The sequence below is a fragment of the Plectropomus leopardus genome, chromosome 4 (assembly GCF_008729295.1).
Source record: "Plectropomus leopardus isolate mb chromosome 4, YSFRI_Pleo_2.0, whole genome shotgun sequence".
Taxonomy (NCBI): Eukaryota; Metazoa; Chordata; class Actinopteri; order Perciformes; family Serranidae; genus Plectropomus; species Plectropomus leopardus.
Genome location: NC_056466.1, coordinates 32,800,009 through 32,816,351, shown reverse-complemented (window position 1 = coordinate 32,816,351; position 16,343 = coordinate 32,800,009). Strand labels below are relative to the sequence as shown.

At 37.1% G+C, this 16,343-nt stretch overlaps 1 protein-coding gene across 1 annotated transcript in view; it reads left to right on the top strand.

Annotated features, from left to right (window-relative positions):
• ankrd49 (ankyrin repeat domain 49) overlaps window positions 1-16,343 on the top strand; it is a 42,551-nt gene that overhangs the window by 26,170 nt on the left and 38 nt on the right. The gene's annotated exons all lie outside the window — the stretch shown is intronic.

The following is a 16,343-nucleotide window of genomic DNA, read 5'->3' as shown; positions in this document are numbered from 1 at the left end:
GTGGTAAATCTAAAATATGTTAGCATAACCATATATGTCATATCCACATCGCTCATATTAATACTATGTCATTGTACATTTTACATATAAAACTACTATATATGTGTATATATACATATATATAGTCTCTCTCTCTCTCTCTCTCTCTCTCTCTCTCTCTCTCTATGTATATATATATATATATATATATATACACACATACATATAGTGTTTTACAATCTATTTTATTTGTTGTATTTTAATCATATTTAACCCTTATTTGGCACTCACTTGCTTATTCTCTATTGCTTCCAACTCTTGAGCAGCTGAAATGTGTGTCTAATCTAACCCTAGCTGTTAACATTTATGTTCAAATATAAGCATTTTTTACGTTAGAAAACAATAAAACAATGAAACTAAAGACAATGCGCTTCATGTATATTGTAAATCAATGCGGTTATTCACTGCTATTTAGCGAAAAACTGTATTTTGTCTCTCCGTATAATGTATTCAAACGGCCCGCCAGATACTTCCGGGGAACTATTCGAAGCCTCCATGAGTCACGTGACGCCTAAGCATCCGTTGTCATTACTCTGTTTATTCTAGTGCACTAGCATTAACTTAGTGTTTCGAACTGTAACCATGACAGTGAAGGTCGCTGATGAGTCGGTTGTTTAAATTCGAACAGTTTTTCCCTAACCTTGCAAGAGTATTTCACACCAAACAACAGGGCTTTTCATTGTAACCCAGAGAACTTGTTGATCCAGTATCATGCAAACTATGCCAAACTCTCCGATCTTTGACTTTGTCGGCACATTTGCTCCTTTTACCCACCCCTCAATGTGAGGTCAACCAACAAAGCTGCAACATGCGTGTTTGATGAGGTACATTTATGTAATTATTTAGTTTGAGAGGAAGATGGTTGATGAATGTTTTAACATTTAATCAGTGAAGCAGCTGGGGAATCTGAGTCAAAACACTCGCCCATTACCCCAAAAGCATTACTAATTCATAGTTACTCTTGATCGCGTCACACGGTTTGTCACCTCCAGGTGCTTTGAGGACATCACAATGCACCCGCTCAGTAGTCGCACAGCCCCTCCATTTTATTCATTACTCCACGGCACATAGTCATTTAAGCTTTTGTCACCCTTCAGCACTCTGTTTTCACCCTGTTCACATTGAAATGTAATTATGAACATGCAATCATTTTTTAAACATTGCTTTCTTCTTGGCCTGCAATTTGCTGTTCTATAACTACATGTCTTTACTCTTCAAGACTTTTTGTTACTTTTCAGCTAAATAGAAAAATCAAACAAGTAATCACAATGGAAGCCATGCAAGCCACAGCTGAGGTTGGGTCTTTAGATGATTTATCATTTTTTATTAATGGGTGTCCTCACATGAGTTCAGACTAATGCAGATGTGAAAGAAGTTTTCCAATCTTTTGATTTATTAAAAAAAAAAAATAGTAACAGTAGTAAAGGAAAACAATTGAAATATGTCGTCAGTAAAAATTTTGCTGATACATTCATTGTCAACATTTTTTGACTGGCCAGGAACCTTAGTAGCAACATTTCCTCATTATGTTAACAGAAAACATGCTGCTGTTTCGAATTAGTTGTATATAACCATAATTTATAGGAGTCAGTGCTCTTCCAGCCTGTTCTCATTCTGATGTCATCAAATTCCTCTGCTTTTGCAATGCTCTTTGCATAAGATCCAGCTGCTAAAAGCCACCTTTCATGTCTGCATGATGCATTGCTTAACATTAAGTCTAAACCACCAAGTCACCACATGATAGAAGTCTTTGAGGTTTTATTTTTTCCTCTTTTTTTTTCAATATGGCCAGGTTTGTATTTTTCCTTTTTTTTTTGGCATTTTGTTCATGTTTCAATAAATATCTTAGGCAACTTTGTACAGCAAACTAGTGACATTTCTGTTTGCAAGAATCTTTTTGTATACCTGATGAAGACTTCCCCCTACAGGGAGTTTTATCTCTAAATTACCATGCTGCATAGAATAGTGACATTCGTAGAGCTTTAAAGGCCCAGCTTCACCAAATCGACATTACTGAAGTACTCCGGTTGACTGACGGACTGTTGCACTGCTTCATGTCGCCTGTGTCTCATTGAGCTTGAATGCACTGCAAAGACTACAGCCAGCAGTCAACTAGCATGTTCCACACCTTTGTGAGAGAAAACAGCTCTCCATACCAGCAGGCAGTGGTAGTCCATGTTGGTCATTCAAAAAGGGAAACTGAAAAACCAACAGAACAGATTCAAGGTGCCGATTAGCCAGTTAGCATATTAAAAACACAACCTGATGTTTACACAACTAAGTACATTTACCATGTGCAAAGAACAATAGCACAAACAATAATGAACATGTTCAATGGCTAAAAACAAACTTAGACAATATCAAAAGTTTTTTTCTTTTTTGCTTACTTCATTTCCATTCTCTTTGTGGCCTAAAACATCAGGAAAAGGGCAGTAAGCAACTTGGTAAGAAATGTCCCACAAATTGCAAGAAAGCAGCACAAGGAAAGTGATGTTGATCCAGGTGTCAAAGGGTTAATAGGCTATTAAATGTCCTTATTGGTAACGTGACTAAAGCTGTCAAATAATTGTAGTGTTGAGTAGAAGTAAAAAGTAACATTAAAAGGCACAAGTACAAATACCTCAAATTAGTAGAGTACATGTACTTAAGCTAGGAGGAAATTAGCCAAGTTTAGCTTAGCTTAGCTTAGTTTAGCATAAAGACAGAAAAACAGGGTAACACAGCTAGCCTAGTTGTCTTCAGGGTTAAAAATAAAAACAAACAAGCTCCTCCAAAGGTCATGAACATGTTGTTTATCACTGTATGTCCATTCAGAAATTGTTGATTTCAAGGTGAGTCATATGGTCACATTTAAGTAGTGAATTTTAGAAGTGTTTTTTTTTTTGGTTTTTTTTTGACAACGGTTGACTGTTTCTCCATTTCCAGTCTTTATGTTAAGTTATGCTAATTACCTCCTGGCTTCAGCTCCATACTAAACACAAAAACAGAGCATTATCTTCCCATCGAACCCGCTGCAACAAAGCCAATAAGCCTGTTTCCCAAAATTCTATATTCCCGTGTTTATCTGCAGTAACCTGTGGCTCTGAGAGCTCAACACACTTCAAATTAAGAAAACATGAAACACAAGCAAATTAATTAAGGAAAATCAATCTTCTCTTCTGACTCTTGGCAGGAAGGTGGATGAGATTTTTTTTTCTAAATGTCAAACTTAGAATTAAAAATTTCATTATAAGCAAACTCTGTGGGAAGCTGGGATAACTGTTCTGGACAACCACAGGGGTTTCCGCCTTAAACCCAGTGTCTTTTATAAACTGCCAGTTTACGAGCTATTATACCATGGTGGAATAATTGTTGACTGCAGAGATGCAGTAAATTGTGCAGAAAATGGACACAATAGTCTGCATGGGAAACAACTCTCTGAGAACATGAATATGCACAACAGATAAGAATTGCTATTTGCTTTTCAGCCTTCATACATATATTTTAAACTTACTTGTAGGGGTGTCACTGAGTCTTAAGGTGCTGACACAAAGCAGATGGTCACTCGTTGGTCAATGAGGGGCAAGTGTCTGGAAAACAGAAACTAGATCTAACAAAGAGCAGGGAGAGTGGACTGTACATACAGCATCTAACACAACATATGGACAGAAGAAGAAGAAGAGCTTTCCACTTCAAGCACATTTATAGAATTGAAGAAGGCACGCGCTTGAAGCACCAAGCATTTCAGTTAACAAAAGGTTGTAACGGGATAAACAGCTTGTTAAAGGTGTGTGAACACAGCACAAGAAAACTGATGTTTTAAAAGGTTAATTAAACAAGAACACTAGGACTCAAACCCTGTCAAAATAATAAATCTAACTCTAAGAGTTCACTGAATTTGTCCAAATCATGGTTGCAGAGCAGAACTTGGTCAATTCCCCCTCTTAATTAAAATAAGTAAGAGGAGGAGTAAGAGGATCAATTTTGGAATTATCCATTAGAGTTGGATCCAGACTCAGACCAACATACAGCCTTCCTACGTCAAAGTGATAGCATAAAAATAATTCCCACAACGAAAACAATTTGACAGAGTTATTAAATTATTTTTTAATCAGTAGCAAAAAGAAATTCAATGAATACATAAATGAGAATGCTATAATTTACTAGACAAAGCATATCAGTTTGTCCAATGTCTAACCCAAATTAAACCCCCAATAGAGAGACAAATTCTTACTAGATACCGACTCAGTGACCACAAACTGGCCACTTAAAACTGGCTGCCGCAAGACAAAATGGCGAGAAAGATCAAAAAGAATTGGCACCCATTGTCACTAAATTAAATAATAATAATAAATTAAATTAAATGTACCGTGTAGCTGTGGGCTTGTCCATGAATATATACTGCAGCTCCTCAAGACAGAGTTAAGTTTGTGTTTCTTGCTTCACAGCTGTTGAGTGAGCTATCCCTTGAGTTATCCCTGCAATGAGCATCAACTTCAGCCCTCAAGGCAAAACAGTCTCCTCTGTGCTTTCCCACCACTGGATTTGTTTATAATGTTAATCATCTAACAATTAAATAGCTACTGCCTGTTCTTTCATGACAGAGAAGGGTCAGTATAAATTTTCAGCCCATTCTCATTACCAACTTGTAAAATATTGCGGCTTTGACGGTGCTTTTGGCCTAAGATCGCAACGCCAAAAGCCACCTTTAGCATCAGTACGAACTGCAGCTAGATGGCGTCAGGTGAGAATGCAGCCGGGCACTTATACTACGGGAGGGAGGGGCAGTGTATGGGTCCAACAAACCCCAGACTTCAGTCCAGGTGTTCACCCCCTTTCTGAATGTAATGTTTTTCCGAATGAAAAACGTAATATAGAGAATCAGAAGTCCACTGCAAAGCATGTGACAACTTGAGATGAGAACATGTTAATATGTTTTGTGCTCCTGGTTGAGCTGTAAACACAGAACACACACAGCACAATGAAACTGTTTCCAGGACACTAAAAAGTGATGCACACAGCTGATTGTGAAACAGGTGTAATAGGAGTAGCTTAGCTCCTTTAAGGAATAGCTGCATGTGTTGTGTGGGCGTAAGGAGTGTGTGGTGGAGAGAGAGAGCAAGACAGTGACCATGGATCCTCTTAGAGCAGATAGTATGTTGGCAGTTAGAGCAGAAATTAGCTGTCGAGTTTCCAAGCAGCTGTAAATGTACTGTGAAGTTTTGGGTTTGTCCGTGAGTAAATACTGCAGCTCCTCAGGACAGACTTAAGATTCTGTGCCTTGGGTGAAATGAAGGAGTTATGCTCACAGTGAGCATCAACTTCAGCCCTCGAGGCTCAAGAAAATCTCCTCTGTGCTTCCCACCATGGGATTTGTTTAATGTGTTAACCAGCTTACAGACAAGTATCTACTGCCTGTTCTGGCATTACAGAAAGGGTCAGTATAAATATTAACCATGCCATCAAACTGCAACTCATTTTGCTTTGCTTTAAGCCCTCTAAGCTTTGAACCCCAAGCATACCGGCTATGTTTTTACCTTGCCCCACCCAAGCAGCCAAGTTGATCAATGCCTTTTTCGCCTTTTTTTTTTTTTTTTTGGTTTAAAGACATAGCACAGATTTATTCAGGTCTTAAAGGGTTTACAGTTTTATTTAACAACAATGAGAATGAGCAGCAAACTAGAATAGTTGTTTTGGATTTGAAAACGACCAAACAGCAAATGATCTCAGATATAATTTGATGAGATTATTCTAGCGCTTGTTTATTATTTACAGAAGGAAAGGGCAGGCAGGTGCTGAAGGGATCTGAGTCATTTACATAATCAGTGCATAACTCAGATGTATTTAATCACAGTACATATATTACTTGTATAACTTATGTGTACTCCTTTCAATGATAAGAGAGTATGAAGTCGAGATGATCTGAAAGTTAATACAAAGACGAAAGATCAACTTGATCTGTGCATTCCACAGTGTATGAGTTATCAGGCTCATTAGTGAGGGAGCTTCACAGAGAGTCTGTATTATAAGCACCACTGTGCGGGAAAAAAAAAAAAACTGCTCTCAGACTTTCATGTTACACAAAATAAACCTCAGCGTGTTCATAGTTTTGTAAATGTCTTTTATTATTTTTATTTAGTCAAGCATAAAGTGATGAGAAATTATTGATGAGAAAGGTCTGAAAAAACATGCCAAAAGGTTTAAAATTGAATTGTGTTATAGTTGTGTGATAGTTTGTTTGTTTGTTTGATTTTTCTGTCTTCGCAGTTCAGCAGGTAAGCAGGTATGTTGTGAAAGATAATGTGGACAATAAGCTCTTTTTTTATTCTCCATACTAGTTGGCTGTAATTTTGAAGTGGTCACTAGCATGATGCAGTTGGAAACGCCGTTGTCCTGCCTACTTGAGTGATTCAGTGTTGATAGCAGAGGTGGTGAGAAGGGCCCCAAAACAAATATTTTAATATGCAGCATGTTTAGACCTGTTATTTTTGGTTTATTTTTTTTTTAGGTTAACCCTAAAAGGCAAATTAGCTTGATTTCTTTTAAAAAGACCATAGAAGAAGGCAATGACCAATGAAAGAAGACATGACCCAAAAACTATCAAGAAATTAAGAAAAAGTACAAGAAAATTACCCTAAAAATTGGGAATAAAAAAAACCAAAAACAACTACAATAAAAGAAAAAAACAGACATTTTTTCATAGTTTTTCTTTAAATCTACTAATTCCTTGCAGTTGGTGGAACATTTCTTATGATGTCGCTCACTGCCTTTTCCCCACATGTTTGAAAAAATACCACCAAGTTGCTCAATAAATGTAAATGCTAAAATATTAAAGCTATGTGTGTTAGAATTCAGTACAAGAAAGTAGAAGAAAATTCTGAAATTCGGAATCTGAAAATTTGCACCAAAAAAGGGAAAGACAAAAAAATATATATCATGGAATGTTGACATTTTTCCCTAGCTTTAAAAGAAAAAAAAAATCAAAATCTACTAATTGCGGGACAGCTCTTGTAAAGTTGCTGATTGCTAAGCCAATTTGCTCTGGGTTCAGAGGGTTAAATTCTAGCGAAAGGCCTCTGAATGCAGCACAAGAAAAGTGATGTCGATCCAAAGAGCATGTAGTGCAGAGCTGCAGTGATTGGTAGTCGTTTGGACTCACACACAGGGCTAACATGCACTTACATGCACGTGTGGCTGGACCCTCTACCACAACAAAAAACAGAGAAGCTCAGATTACAGCACATGCACAGAGAATGACTTTATTCTCTGCTCGAGCTGCCATTACTCCACTATATCTTGACAGAGCAAATGGCTGTTTGGTTTTGCCATTGCTGTGTTCCTGTCTGAAGCTACGCCTGTGTTTGTTGAGGGATGTCGTACGCTGTTAAGCCCTCTGAGGCAAATCGTGTTTTGTGATAATGGGCTTTATAAATAAAATTGACTCGACTTGACTCGCTCGCTTGACACTTAATGCTCTGAATGTTGCATAGAGAACCTTTAAAGTTCATGAAGACTGAGCTCAAAGTAGAAAACCGCAAAGACGCAGGAAAAGTTATTATTTACTTGGTAGCTAAAAGAACAGATTTAAATAATAAATTAAAACACAGGCACAGATGTACAGGGGAAAAAAAACATTAACCCTTTAAAAGCCATTTTTTGTGTGCTGCTTTCAGATGCCTTTCAGATGCCTTTTTACAAGTATTTAACAGATGCCTTTTTACAAGTATTTAACTCTTTAAACCCATAGCACATTGGATTTCTTTCAAACAGCAGGACAAAGCAAATGTTCAACTTGTTGAGAAATGTTACGTTCTGAAATGTTTTTCAGGTAGTTTTCTTATACTTCTTTTCTTTTGAATAATTTCTTGCTGATTTTTGGGGTCATTTATTCTTTCCTTGCTCATCGCCTTCTTCCCATGTTTTTGACAGAAATCAGGCCAATTTTCTCAGGTTTCAAAGGGTAAAACTTGTGTGCGACATATTTTTAATAATGACAGAGGGACACGTCACCAAGAAAAATAAAGAGCAGTGTTTGGGAGCTAATGATTTCTCAGATGGACAGATCAAGATAGTTTTCACAATATCATGGCTATTTTCCAGGGAACATAATTAGCTTCTAGTTGATTAAGCCAGAAGGAGAATGAAGTTTGAGTTATGAATGCAAATTTCACAGTGAGATGAGGACAGAGGAGCCTCGGGATGAGCGAGCGGCAGCTGCATTAGGGGTCCATGTGTTGGTCCCCTGAGAGCTGCTTAAATGCTGGAGTGATGCCTTTAGAAGTCTTTGGAGTTCTGGCTTTGTTGTTATTTATTTGGGCTCTTTCACTTGGGCAAAGCTTTCTGAGGTGAAAATTGCAAATGTGAAATGGCTTACCTCCTGGACCAGAAAAACAACATAAATGCAGTAAGTTAACCCTTTGAAAGTTATTTGGCATGGTTTCTTTCAAAAACACAAGGAGAAGGCCATGAGCAAATTAACAAGAAATTACTTAAAATTGGCAAAGATTTGTTAATGAAATTCGAAGTTACAAGACAATGACCTAAAAAAATTGCCAAAAGAAAGAAAAAAGTCCCAAGAAAATGACCCTAAAATTTGCCAAATTTAAAAGGAAAAAATGAGAAATAAGTTATGAGAAAATGTCCTGAAAATTTGCTAAAAGAAAAGAAAAAGTTACAAGAAAATGACAGAAAAGGAAAAAAAGGGTTTACTGATAAATAAATTAATTGATAAATAACAAGGAAATGAATAAAAGAAAAGTGCTAATATACACACATACATTTTCCATAACATAATTGTAAATATAGAAAAAAATAAACACATTTTTCTGGACATTTTCCCCTGTATTTTTAAATACTTCTTTAATAATAATTTTATCTCCTTTAAAACAGAACAAAACTCATTTTCAGGTGCTTGGTCTGCAGTTTATGGGAAGGTTACTTTTGGAATGTAGAGGTGACAAATGATTAGTTACCCTGTTAAAAAATGGAATAAGTTGCATAACTATTTTAATTACTTCATCAAAGCAATGTAACTTACCACATTTTATTACTTTTCTATCAAATATTTTAAATAAGGCAATAAAGCTGAAAAGAGCTAAAAACACAAGTGCATAAATGTTGAGCTCAAATTTGGGCATCTTTACATGGTGGTATTTGGAGACTGACTTACTTCTGAAGCCAGCTTAAAGTGGCCTTTTTGAGGAACTTCAGTTTTTGTAGTGCATTGGCTTCATTTTTCAGCCCTGTAGGTTGCCGTCTGGTCTCCACCAAATGTGGCTCTTCAGCTGCTGAATTCTTGACTATGGTTACCAGTTAACTTTTCTGGCAATTTTAGCAGATGCCTGCTACTTTCAAAAAAATGGCATCTCCATTGATTCAGATTAATAATATAATCACAACAGCACAACTGGGCTCTAAATATTTTAGAGCCGTTTTCCTTTGGGACCTCTGCTCAACTAACTCAGTGGTTAGATTGAATAGATTTATGCTGTGATTTGCAAGTACATAGTATGTTCAGCTGATATTCAGATAATGTTAACCCAGAAACTACTCCTCTGCTTCTATTGTTAAGTCTGTAGAACAGCTTTGCTATAACAACATATTGCCTACTGATTACAGCTTGTCATGGGCATTATTTGTACTTATTTGTACAAAATATGCCTAGAGGCAAGACACCAAAAGGTGAAATATAACTATCTTAAAGAGACATAAAAAGACCAAAGACAAAACAAAATGACTTTAAAGAGACAGAAAGTTAGCAAAAATGAGGCAAGAACAACCCAGAGACAAAATGACTAAAACTGAAACAAAATTACCTTGGAGAGACAAGAAGCTTCCAAAAACAAACATACCTCTAAAACAAGACAACTAAAAGTGCAACAAAATAACCTTAAAGAGAAACAAAATTTATTTATTTTTTTAACATTCGCTCAGAAGCAAGACAACAAAATAAAATAAAATTATGTTGAAGATACACAGATTGACTAAAAAATAAACCAAATTAGCTTGAAGAGACACAAATTTAGCATGAATGGGGCAAAGAAATACCCCAGAGGCAAGATGTCCAAAAATAAAGCAAAATTACCTTAAAGAGAAAAACAAAATTAGCTAAAATGAAGTTAAAGTACCCCAGAGACAAAGCGGCCAAAAATGAAGCAAAATTAAAAAGACACAAAATGATAAAAAGATGCATAATGGCTACAAAAAGATGCAAAACAACAAAAAAGAGGAAAACCAACACAGAGTCTTTGTGTCTGGCTCCTGTGTAGCATAGGCGGTGGGGCCAGACACAAAGACTTTTGCACATTTATGTCCAGGGGCCCTTTGTCTTATAAATCAACCCATTGACAAAACACAACTTTCTGTAAACTCATCATATAAAATAAGATTCATTTGTAAAGGCGACTTTCTGCAACCTGAAGCATAAAAGGCCATTCAAAAATATACAGCACTCCTCTAAGCCGCCTGTAGCGAGTCAAGCTTTTGTGGCAGGAGATTACAAACTTTTGAATGGCTGTTTACGTTGATTCTAATAATTTTGTACTTTTCAACCCTCGCAACCTAAGGAAATTGGTTTGATACCTCACAAAAAACACAGGGAGAACCTAAGAATGGCCCAAAATTAGCCAAAAAATTATTTTAAAAAGTTTAAATAAAATCACTTGAAAAAGAAACACACACACACACACACACACACACACACACACACACGTGCACAAAACCTACAAGAAAATGACCCCCAAAAAGTGCTGGGGACAAAAAACCAAAACATTAAAAATTGTGATATTTAAACTTCCTTCTTAAAAAACACAATTATATATAGGTCTTTTCTTGATATCTTGATATGTGTGGGATATTTCTTAAGTTGCTCACTGCCTTCCCCCCTGTGATTTTGAAAGAAATCAAACCAATTTGCTGAAAAGATTAGGCAGGTTGTTAAAGGCGCCTGAATGCAGCATCAAAAAAAAAAAAAAAAAAAAAAAGATTGTTGATCCAGATTTCAAAGGGATAATTAAAATTCTGAATGTAGGCTTTTCACTTGTGACAGAGTAATGTCACAATGTGGGATTGCTACTTTTACTCAAGCAAAAGATTTTTTTTCCACCACTGCTGAGATCATGGGACTCCAACGACCTTACTGTCTCCAAACATGTGAGCGCTGTCTTTTGATTTGATGCTTGTTTATTATGCACACGCTAAATATGGAATACTGTTGTTTATAAGTTCTAAATGAACAGCAATGCTATACATGGATATTTATAAGGTATTCAACTGAGACTGTGTGTTCTTTTAAATGATAAAGAAATCTGATATAATTTAATGAAATGCTGCCTGGCCTTTCAATATGGGGAAGTTAATCCCCTCAGGAATGGGGAAAGATTATTAAATGTATTTAAAAACATGTTAAACACATTGCTACCCTGAACCCACCACTGTACTTCAGACCCTGTTCACAGAGCAGGCTTACTCCTCCAGCCTGTGAGTCATAAAGGCGTGACTCAGTCAGCTCATATATCGTGGAATCGCAAAGCAAATATGTGAATTTTTTGTTTCTTATAATCTGAAACTTTGATATCAGTATGCATAGAAAATTGCTTGGGTATGGACAGATGACACTATTATGTGACATGATCACATGTTATATAAGTCTTTGGAGAACACATGGAACATTTCCGTCACCTTGGAGAAGTCATGTCTGTTCCCCTTTAAAGTGGGAAAGCAGAACGCCAATATGAAGGGTAAATCCAATAGTGGATTTACCTGGATCAACATGCTGCATTCAATTGCCTTTCATAAGTATTTAATATTTGAAATGTAAGCACACTGGTTTGATTGCAAAAATCAGCATCTTTGTATGAAATGTCCCACAAGTTGCTAAAAAATGTGAAAGGTGATGAGAACATGACCTGAAAATCAGCTTTTAAAGAAGGAATAGAAAACATATCAAATAACTAGGCAAGATATCAATAAAACAATTTATAATATCAATAATTATATATTCAAAATTAGGTTACAGAAAGAAAAAATATTTGTATTATTTATATTTAACATTTTTATTAATTCCCTGTTTCTGTTCTTTTACTCTTTTGTTCTAATTTTGGGGTAATTTCTTGTAGTTACTCATTGCATTTTTTCCATGTTTTTGTGAGAAACCGAGCTAATTTGTTTTTAGGGGTTTAAAGTAATAAAATCATTAGTGCAACTTCATCTCTCACCACAGTCAAACAAATTCTTAAATCTTAATATTTATAGTTGCATATAACTGCTGCATAAAATCAGTAGATCATGTTCATTTTTTTTTTACCACAGTGAGTGCGTGTGAGCGCACGTGTGTGTATAATAGTGCGTTTGAGGGTGTCTAGGAGTATGTCAGCTAACTCCTCCATCAGTTGACAGTAGTAAGAGTCTTATCAGAAAAATCATGTTTAAAGGGGCAGTTCACCCCAAAATCAAAAATAAATATGTTTCCTCTTGCCTGTAGCTCTATTTATCAATCTAGATTGTTTTGGTGTGAGTTGCAAAGTGTTTGCGATATCAGCCATAGAGAAGTCTGCCTACTTCTCAATATAATTGAGTTAGATAGCACTCGGCTTGTGATGTTCAAAGTGCCAAAAGAAAAAGTTTGAAAAACTCAACAGCAATGTCTCTTTCCAGAAATTATGACCAGGTTACTCAAAATAACCCACAGGCCCTGTTGTGAGCAGTTTCATGTAGGAACTACTCTACCAAACTACACCCACCAACTTTATCACTGTACAGATAGAAATGTACATCTAGTGCTAGCTTACCTAGCAACAATGAGCTCGCTAAAGTTACAGCTCAGCTGAGGAGGACGCCATTAATGTTTACATCTTGCGCTATCGCAAACTCAAGCCTCTCATCCATGAGAAGCCACACACTTTCTTCTACACAGTGATATGGTTGGCAGGTGTAGTTTGGTACAAAGAAAATAGTTCCTACATGAAACTGCTCACAACAAGGTCTGTGGATTTTCTTGAGTATCTGGAAAGAGGCATTGCTGTTGAGTTTTCAAATGTAAATTTTGGTGCTTTGAGCACAATAAGCCGGGTGGCATCCAGTTCCATTATATTGCAGAGACAACAGACATCTCTACGGAAGATATTTCCAACACTTGGCAACTTATGCTAAAACTATCTAGACAGAAAAACACCACTACAGGTAAGACGAAAAATATATGTCCCTTTAATTGTCTTCCAGTTAGGTGGTTTTGGAAACAGAGTTTGAACAGATTGTTAAAACCAAATTACAACATGGTCAAAAAATGCAACAACATGATGATACCTTTAAAATAAGTGATGGAATACAGGAGTAAAGACCTGCATAGATATTGTAAATATTTCATGTGTCATGTAGCACACGCACTATGGGTGTTCAACATGAATCTAAAGCAGTGGTGGAAGTGACAAGAATATATTCTGAGCCAGTCAGTCAGTGGAGCAAAGCCTCTCTGAAGCTCCTGAGACTTGGGGACCAAAGATAATTTCTTGCTATAGGGCAGCCCTGGTGGTTAAGGATATCAAAAATCTAAAAATTCTACCATAGGCAATTTACCAAAACATCGTCCCAGTCACTGAAGCATGCACAGCACAGCCAGTGGGACTGATCAATCATTAAAGTCATTTCTGTTCTACCAACTGAGCTTCTGATCTCAATAGCAGCTACTTAATCAAAATTCTGTTGTGGTTTGAATCAGGAAAAGCACGATCTATGATTTTGTTGTCACACAATTGAGAACTGAGTGTGTCTTATCATCCTCAGGGAACAAGCCAGTGATAAGGATGAACAGTAATTGAGTGTGGAGAGAAAAGGATGAAAATGTCTCGATAATCAGCCACCAAGGTTCAAATGACAAGGTAAAAGCCACAGTGAGATGTTTCTTGAAGGGATCAATCTAGACCCAATGAGGCGCAAGAGGCTAAGCTGCACGCTGAGATGAACTTTCTTCCATGTTGCCCCCTTTCTTGAAAAGTTTCTATACCTGTGAAGCGAAGGCTTTTATACCTTTTCTGTTTGCGTTTCTAAAGCATTTCAGAAAAACAAACGATTACCCTCCCTTCCCTTAGTGCATAATCCTGACAGGGATATTTGTTTGCCATGCCTGTATTTACTTAAAGCAACATAAGCTTCAAACAATATCCTTTATTATGCACCTTTTCCATCCAGCCATTTCTTTACTTGCTTACTTTGCTTAGGGTCACAGTTCCACAAGCCAATCCAGGCATGCATCAGGTGAGAAGCAGATAGACACTGTGAGTCATTAAGTCCATTTCAAGGCCAAACCAAGTCCATACCACACAAACAAACACATTCACAGCTACAGACTCCTTGTATTTTAATGTGTTTGGATTTACTGACATGACAAAGTTAAAAAAAAAAAAAGGCTCCATGGAAGTGACAAACTCACTGTGGGCAGAACGTACTTTAAAGAGCTATAATGACATTTTAATCAAAGATTAGTTTTCTTTTGTGCACTGTATGCCCATGAGATGCCTCTATCCACAAAGGCTCTGCCCAGCTCGACAAGCCGTGAGCCATCGTCAACCCTTGAATTCAGACATCAAAACATGTCAAAACTGTCCCCCTGATATTCTGGCATTCTGGCAGAAAAGTTAGAGGTAAAACAAGTTTACATTTGGCAGCACTTTGGAGCGTAACAGAACTGTAATTATTACTTTGACATATATGCAAAATTTAAAGTCAAGATGAAATGTAATTTAATCAATGGTTTCATTTTGGATGAAATAAAGTGTTAACCCTCTAAGGTAGTGTCTTGGCTGTGGAGATGACGATGTTGGTTGGTGGATCCGCCCATCACTTTGGTCTAGACTGAAATATCTCGTCAAATATTAGCGGCCGTTGACATGGCGACAGTTCTTGCTGTTTGGCCTTTTGTTCACATAACAGTGTGAAGTGTCAAGAGTGTAATTTTTTGAGAAAACGCCACCCCTACTATTGCCGTGTAAACTGGCGATGCACGCATCCTGTGAGAATGGTGACATCACCACCGCATGATCACAACAATGACTGACTACCAAGCTGATTGTGCTGCTGACACTAGAGAGTGTATTAATGCTTCTCCAGCCAAGTGTAGATTTGTTGCACCACTGCTGTGATTATCAAAGATGGATGAATTGCATGCACCAAATAATGGTGTGTCATTACAAAGTTACACTGCCAGCTACTGGCCTGGCATGCATACAACAGTGCTTTCAGCTGGCACATCTAGAGAAACAGTGGTACGACGATTTTTTCTGTGTGACACTCGCAGTTGCCAGAAGAAATAGAAAATGGTGTTTTGATAATTGTATTGACTCTATACCACCTTTTACCCTAGTTTAAACGTCTCTCTTTGCCACAGAAATGAGGAAATTCAAAGATGTCTGTTTTACTCAAACTTTCCTGCTTCTTTTTTTTTTTTTTTTTTTTTTTTTTTTTTTTAAAAAAGGCCCTCTGACGATGTCTCTGTGGACAGAATTCCATCAGTTGTTGACACAAGGCATTTTATTTTTTAAATATTTGCAGGACTATGTTGACAATGCAGGACTTTGCGCAACTTCATTAATGAGTGGAATTTGTGCTTATGAATGTGGAAATGCAGAACTCATAGCAGCAGGCAGTCCTGCAGAAGCATTGCAACCACGACGCTGTCAAGGTGAAGACCACAAGTGTGAAACACGCTGCAGTTCAATGAGATTTCCATCACGCACTGCTTCAGTGTGCAATGTGAAACGGTTCTAAGCCTTACCCCATCCTTAGCCCAAGTGTTTGTCCCAAAATGTTCTTACTTACTTTCTGGGGACTTGAGTCCCCACATTGTAGAGATTAATGTCCCCACAACATCAGTAATACATACAGAGGCACAAACACACACGGTATTTTATTCCAAACAAAAAGCCTGCTTATGCCAGTAGGGGAACTAATTTGGTCATCTGAGACCAAAACAGACCACGAAACCCTCCAGCAGGTTCCATTTGAACACATGCTGATGGAGGATATCTGACTTTCTAAACAGACACTCCACCCTGCAGATAAGCATAACAGTGCTGTTCTCATACCCTGTCGTTACACCGCTAGATTCAGTTCAGGAGTGCAAATCAATAAGAGTGGACGACAAGAGAACAGATGGTTCTTCACTTGAAAACACATAATCCCAGTTTTTGTACTCACCTCAACCTGCTTTTGTTGAAGTGTTCATCATTGTGAACAAAAAATACATTAAACAAGCAATTGATGTAGAAAAAAGAAAGATAATATTTGGTCTCTGTGTGTGTCTGCACTGACTTTGTTCTGTGGTGATTTTGTTT